At 45.1% G+C, this 7,500-nt stretch overlaps 1 protein-coding gene across 1 annotated transcript in view; it reads left to right on the top strand.

Moving 5' to 3' along the window:
* otog (otogelin) overlaps positions 1-7,500 on the top strand; it is a 93,602-nt gene that overhangs the window by 43,745 nt on the left and 42,357 nt on the right. The window lies entirely within an intron of this gene.

The raw sequence follows: 7,500 nt of genomic DNA, 5'->3' as shown, positions 1-7,500 counted from the left end.
ACAAAGCTGGACTCAGCATTTTGCGGTGTTATGCAAATCTGTAGAGAAGTCATGTGACTGTTTGTGTTAGGCCATGCCCCTTTTGGCTGGACAGTCTGTAAAGTGAACCAGGTCTTCTGTCAGACCTGCTCAAGGTTGTGATGACACGTGAATCCACTCAGAGGTTAGGAGCTGCTTTGTGACAGGCCACGCCCACTGCCACGCCCACTGCCACGGCCCTTTTAGGCCATAGGGCAGGAGAAGTTTGGCCCCTCCTCCTTGGCCCACATCCAAGCTGCCCACTAAATTTGGTGGAAATTTGAGCTTCTACTTGGAAGTTATGACATTGAGTCGTAGCCCCACCCTCTGATGTCATTGGGGGGTGGGGCTTATCATGAATAGGATTTCTACCTGAGGTAAAGTTAGAATTAAATAGTAATGAGTTACTTTACCACTGTGGCTTTCTGATGCAAACATCAGACCACATCTGATGGTGCTAATCAATTCAATTTGAAATAAAATGTATTTTAAATCCTTTAATTTCCGGAGCCTGGTGATTCTGATCGATGCTCAGCAGCGCCCCCCTCTGTCGTGTTAACCTCCCTGACAGATGAATGTCGACAAAACAGAAAAAAATCCATCAGAGAGCAAAGTCAACTGCGAGGTATTCATGTACAGAAGGACTTTAAAAGCCCTAATGGGAAATAATTAGCCCAGCTGCTGACAGCAGAGTCCATTGTGTTTCATTCACAATGGCACGCTTTGTTTATGATCAAAATGCAGACCATTCATTCGTTCCTCAGTTTGTCACAATTAGCCTAACGAGTCCCGTGAACTCACATGAACCTTCAGGTGCAGCAGCCGACCTGCAGAGAGCTCTGCGGTGTGCAGCGTGTTCACTTTCAGTTGTACCGCCGCCTCAGCTGAGCTGCCGCGTCCGCCACCGCGTCCGCCACCGCGTCCGCCACCGCGTCCGCCACCGTGTCTGCCATGTCTGCCATCATGTCCGCCACCGCGTCCGCCACCGCGTCCGCCACCGTGTCTGCCATGTCCACCACCGCGTCCGCCACCATGTCCGCCATGTCTGCCATCATGTCCGCCACCGTGTCCGCTACTGTATCCGCCACCGTGTCCACCACCATGTCTGACCCCTCCATGTCACCACCGTGTCCACCACTGTGTCCGCCACGTCTGCCACCGTGTCCGCCACCATGTCCGCCACCGTGTCCGCCACCGTGTCCGCCACCGTGTCCGCCACCATGTCCACCAGTGTCTGACCCCTCCATGTTCGCTACCGTGTCCGCTACCGTGTCCGCCACCGTGTCCACCACCGTGTCCGCCACCGTGTCTGCCACCATGTCTGCCACTGTGTCCTCTGCAGCCGTGTCCTCTGCTGCCGTATCCGCTGGTGTGGTGACATTTCTAGATCTGTGTAGGAGAACCTGGATCACTGAAACACTCAACAGCAAACTCATAGTTTCATTAGTAAACAGATAAGCATGGAGGACACAAGAGCCACAAACCCCCCCATCCTGTCTCTCTCTCTCTGCCCTGCTTGTCTCTCTCTCTCTGTCCTGCCTGTCCTGTCTCTCTCTCTCTCTGCTGTCACTGTCAAATAAAGTAGAAATGATGATAAATAATCTTAAAAAAAGAAGAAAAAATCTTGTGTTTAAATGACCAAAAAATTTGTGAGAAAAAAGTGAAAGAAGAAAAGCATACACCAAACCCATAAAACTATTTGTAATTATTATAAATATACTGCACACTTAAAGTTGAATAACAAGAACATTATTGTAAATTTGCCACAAAGTTAAATTTTTAATAATAATGCTAATAATAATAATAGTAATAATAATAATAATCACACCAACAACAAAAAGAAGGAGGAGGAGAAGAAAACAAAATTCTCCACAAAATATTAAAAATTCAAGGAAAAACAGTTAATTTTGCTACCAGGGTGAAGTAAAACCTTTAAATAAATAAATAAATATTTTTTTTCTCTAAAATGAATAAAAATGGTCAAAGCAGGGCAGCTTAGCCGGGCAGCAGCTCTGCTCGGAGGCTCTTGGCAGAGAGCGCAGCCACAAAGCGATGTGCTGACAGACGGCAGGACTTACAGCTGATATCTGATCTCACGCTCCGCTCCTTTGAAGGATTAAACCGGGCCAAACTGGAATCAGCCACAATAAACTCATCAGTTTTACCAAGCAAACGCCTGGAATGTGTGTGAGCTGAGACACACAGCCCACGGTAAAACCCCATACACATTTATGGTGGATAATAAGCCTCATTTATAGGCTGCACATCCAGTTAACTCGTTCATCCTGTTCATTCTCTGTGTGTGTGTGTGTGTGTGTGTGTGTGTGTGTTTCTTCTGTGTTTCTGTTTGTCTCAGTTTGTGTTTCTTTTATTTCTCTCATTAAGATTCACAGTCCTGTTTTAACTCCCGTCGTCTGCTGTAGTGTAGTGTTGTGTGTGTATGTGTGTGTGTGTGTGTGTTAAGCTGCTAATCCACAGCACTGTGTGTGTATCTCTCCATTCACTTCCCCACTGAAACAGCTCCAAAAATAAAACACTGTCAGCACAGAAACCTTTGTGTTATTTTCCTATTTAAACAGGAAAGTAGATCCAGCAGGCGGCGCCTGCAGGAAGCTTCCACATAGTAACCCTACGCCAGGAGCAAGTGACCTGATAGGATAAGTGTAATTACACCACAATAAATCAATAAATCAATAAAATAAGTAAAGTGGTAGCAGGACTTTCTTCAGCTCAGAGAGAATTGGAGGTGATTCTGTTCATGGATTCTAGAAGTGATCAGCTCATGTCACACCATCTGCACCATCTGGCTGCTCTGTCTGATCCAGATCTACACAGTCAGAGCCCTTTCAAGAAAATTATTCAAGGCAAACTGAACTGGACGTCCCTGTTCTGTGTAATTACAGTTACTTGAGTTTGTTTCTTCTGGCGTAGGGTGACCAAGTGGACGCTAACTGCCAGATTTATTTTCTAATTTAAATGGAAAAATAGAAAGAAAAGAAACGTTTCATTTCCTCAAAAAGGTGCAGCAGGATCTGAATCCTCTCTTGGTTTCTGTGCTGAAGGCGTTTTATTTTGGGAGCTGTTTTGCTGTGGAAGTGAATGGAGATACAAATCCAGCTGTGGATTAGCAGCTAATGAGGAGATTCAGCACCATGTGGACTCAGATCACACCCAGAGAACTAAACAACACACACACACACACACACACACACACACACACACACAGTATCATCTACAGTACAGGTTATATTTCCTTAAAATGAGGCAGTGGTGATCGGTGTTTGGCCTCCGGTCCAAAACTTTGAGGGTTTGTTTGTACAGAGTTTCAAGCAGCTTAACTGTTGTTTCATTAGCTTGTGCAAAACCTGCTAACTTGGCTGCATCAGAGGTCATTGAATTTCTAATAAATTGCAACTAAGTTAAGTTGAACTTGACCCTGTGACTTTTTTTTTTGCATGAGATTTGAAAGAAAGCTGAGAATCAATCAGGATGCCCAGATGTTTAAACTCACAAACAACTTGTAACTTTTCATCTGATAACATATTACTGGTTCTGAGGTGGTGCATGTTTTTTTTTTTTTTTTGAGAGAGAGAAACAGTTTTAGTTACATTAAGTTGAAGTCATGATTGATTTAGCTGATTTGTGATGTGGCCCACGGCGTTAGTGGGTTTTGCTGCAGCCTGTTGTTTTGTGCTGCCATCTGCATAAATCAGTGTGTCATCAGCGTATCGCTGAATCTCTACATCAGAGCACACAGAGGGCAAGTCCTTTACACAGAGGCTAAACAAAAGTGGAGCTAGTAGTGATCCTTGTGGGACACCAGTGTGAGTGTTAAGAGCATCTGATTGGTGGTTGTGAACGTTCACACGCTGAGTTCTCTTATTTAGATTTGATTCTGTCCACGTGAAGCATCATGGGAAAGATTAAATGTGGAGAGCTTGGCAATTAGGATCTTGTGGTTCACTGTAGGAAATGCCTTTCGCAGGTCCAGGACTATAGGCCCAACAGTGCCTCCCTCGTCCGTCACTGACTTTAACTTTACTAGAAAGTTGCATTTGGCAGTGTGTGTAGACTGAAGAGCTCTGAAACCAAACGGCATGGGATGCAACAGGATGTTGGTTCAATGGGAAATGAAAGACGGTTTAAGGCATGTAAGCATGGCTACATAGCAACATGTCTTTAGCTGTGGAAGGTTTGAGTGAGTTTTTAAACAGTTGGACTTTGCTCTGTGTTATGTGATTGATGTTAAAGTGGACAGTGACTTTCGCTGGAATAACATTGTTGCGCCAGAGAAACACTGCAGTTTCAGCAACAGAATCAATTTTCATTTAGTATTCATTGTACGTCTTTGCCAGTTCCTGTTACATCCTGTTACATCACATTACATCCTATTACATCCTGTTATGTTACATCCTGTTACATAACCTTACATCACCTTACATCCTGTTACATCCTGTTACATGACCTTACATCCTGTTACATCCTGTTACATGACCTTACATCCTGTTATGTTACATCCTGTTACATCCTGTTACATAACCTTACATCCTGTTACATCCTGTTACATGACCTTACATCCTGTTATGTTACATCCTGTTACATCCGATCAGTTAGTTTGTTGTTTCTGCTGCTGGACACAAACCGGCTAACCAGCTAACTGGCTAACAGGATAGACCTCAGCTGTCACTTATCATAACACAGTGATCCGTCCCACACACACACACACACACACACACACACACACTAACTTGCTGTAGTTTCTCCAGCAGGATATATTAGGTCGTGTCTGACTGTGAAAGCAGAGCTGAGATGTTTCTTTGCTCCGCTGGACTGTGTTGTGTGAATGACTTCATTACCCAGAAATCCTGTGGCTAATGAGCCTCCAGAGAGCTTTAATAACAGGTCTGATTACAGTCGTAGTGTGTGTGTATGTGTGTGTTACAGAAGTGCAGCAGGAGTGGCTTTAACTTGGAGAAAACAACAAATTACTTGGAGGGATGTGTGTGTGGCTGCGGCACATTCACACCGTTTGATGGAATCAAATTAAGAATGAGAGTCGTGTTTACGAGGATTTATTCATAATGTGCACGCAGGTCAAGAGCATGAATTATTTTGGATTCTTTGATCAGAGTAACAGATACGGAGGCTTGGCGGGCGGATAAAGGAAGCTGTTAGCACCGTTTTATCTGGGGTGTAACTCTACTCACATGAACCTGAGGTTTGTGGCGAGACCATTCAGTGTGCCGCTTCATTGTCTGCGCCCTCGCCAGTGGATATAGCTCGACCCTGGATATTACAAGATACTTATCAGCTCCGTCTAGCAGCGTGGAAAGCAAATGGAGGGACCCAGACAAAGACTGTTTCTCTCTGTATCTCTGAGAATCCTAATTGTCTGGTTTTCTCATGTAGCTAACGAGTGTTACCGCTTTTCCCCCGGAGCTGCCCACCCTTGAAACTCGCTCTCGTTTCCTGGCATCGCTCCGCAGGTTTGGCTCTGGCTCTGTCGGCCCCCTGGCGCAGGACGGGCTGCATATCTGGGTTAGGGATGAAGCCCTGAGCCTTGGCCAATAACGCCGGATTATTTGATAGCATCCTGCTCACCTGCAGGTCTTCAATAAAAGTTCAGAATTAGATGGTAATGAGGAGTTATAATGCTGAATGATCAAGGGTTTGATTTGAGTCGAGGACACAAGCAGCTGTATCCTGACTTTGGTTCGTTATTCAGTTCAGATCTCACACATTTACAGTCGGACCCAGTAGAGTTAGTGAAGTGACCTTAGTAAATAAAGGGCTCTGCTGCATCAGGACTGTCTGGATTTGTGCGGCTGCTCTGCTTGTTGCTGTTTAAGTTGCTGAGTTGACAGAACTTGTTCATATTCTCGACCCGAGAGCCAACTTTCATCAACCTGTAGGAACCCAGACATTAAGAGATGTTAAGGGATATTTTGGTTTGTCTTCGGTGATAAATGCATGTGAATGCAGTCTAAGGTCTGATCCAGCATCACTGATCTGACATTTGAATATATTGTCTCAATCATTATAAATATAGTTTTTTTTCTGGTATTTTCCCTGTAATTTTAAAAAATAAAATTTCACTGATGCTCAAGTTATTTTTCTTTGGCTAATTTGCTCATGTTTCTGACAGAAACCCGGCGAAGTTTCTCAGGTCTAAAGGGTTAAACAGTCAGTCAGACCTGACAAATCAAACGGAGCTGAGATTAAAGCAGAAAGAAGAAAATGTTCAGATGATCACTCACACATTTTCTGCATTCTAACAATTTGCAGTGATTTACATTTAACGCCTCTTCATTTTGCTGAGGGCCCCTTGGAAGCCCCTCATGGACCCCCGGGGGGCCGTGGAACCCACTTTGAAAACCCCTGTTGAGGAGGAGGTCTGATTGGCTGGACAAGATTTGGCTTCTCAGTCAAACAGCCTCGCCTCCCCTGGCTGCTGTCCACCCTGAAAGAAAAGGTTCCTGCAGGCTCCTGCAGAGGTTCATTAAAATGAAACACTGGTGGAACCTGCTGGGGGCCTGCAGGAACCCCTGGAAAAACATGGGTTCTTAGAGGGACCTGTCAGACTACAAAGGTTCCTGGAGGAACCCTTTCTTTGTGCTATTTTGAAGGCAGGAACTGTTCATCTAAATTAAGTGTCAGTGTCAGAACTCCTCCAACGTAGGGTTACCACCTTTCACGCAGACAGATAAAGAACGCCGACCCCCAAACACACGGGAGGTGGACGTCTATTCATTTTTTTTTCCATTTTCTTTTTCTCACTTGTGCCTGTATTTTTGAGGCCTTTTCACATTTTTTCTCAGCGGAGTACTGTCCAAATCAGCGGAGTCCGTGCGGCCGGTATCAGCCATGTTTGTTTTAGACACAGCAACCTCCTGGCTCCCAGTTACCTGCTGCTGTTGCTATGGCGGGGCGGGCACAGTGTAGCTTAGCAACGCTGAGTGACAGCGCTTTGACCAATGAACGGAGTGCACACTCACTGACGTTTGTGAATGAGCTCTGCTCATTGGTCAAACAGCAGGAGAGGGGGCAGACTCTCAAAAATAAGGGACAATACAGGACGTGTCTTTTAGTTGCCAAATACGGGATGATTCCATATTTCAAGGGACGGTTGGCAACCCTACTCCAACACCACTGCCTCTTCTTCTGTGGTGCTCAGGAGAGCACACAAAGCAAGTTAATGTGTTTTAAACACTAAAGGGCAATAAATAGAACTGTAAACTACTGCCACATGCTACGTGCTACATGCTACGTGCTACATGCTACGTGCTACATGCTACATGCTACATGCTACGTGCTACGTGCTACGTGGTGTAGCCTATAGAACGGAGAGGATCTCAGTGAATAAAAGACAAATGATGCTCACGGATGTGTTGCCATTTTGTTTGAGATCAGTCAGGACATGAAGGTGTTTCTGTGTGCAGCCAAACTCCAGGAGGAGAGGCTGCAGGGAACAGCCTCCGGATG

Source organism: Myripristis murdjan, chromosome 3 (genome assembly GCF_902150065.1).
Source record: "Myripristis murdjan chromosome 3, fMyrMur1.1, whole genome shotgun sequence".
NCBI classification, from domain to species: Eukaryota; Metazoa; Chordata; class Actinopteri; order Holocentriformes; family Holocentridae; genus Myripristis; species Myripristis murdjan.
This window is presented reverse-complemented; position numbering and strand designations above follow the sequence as displayed.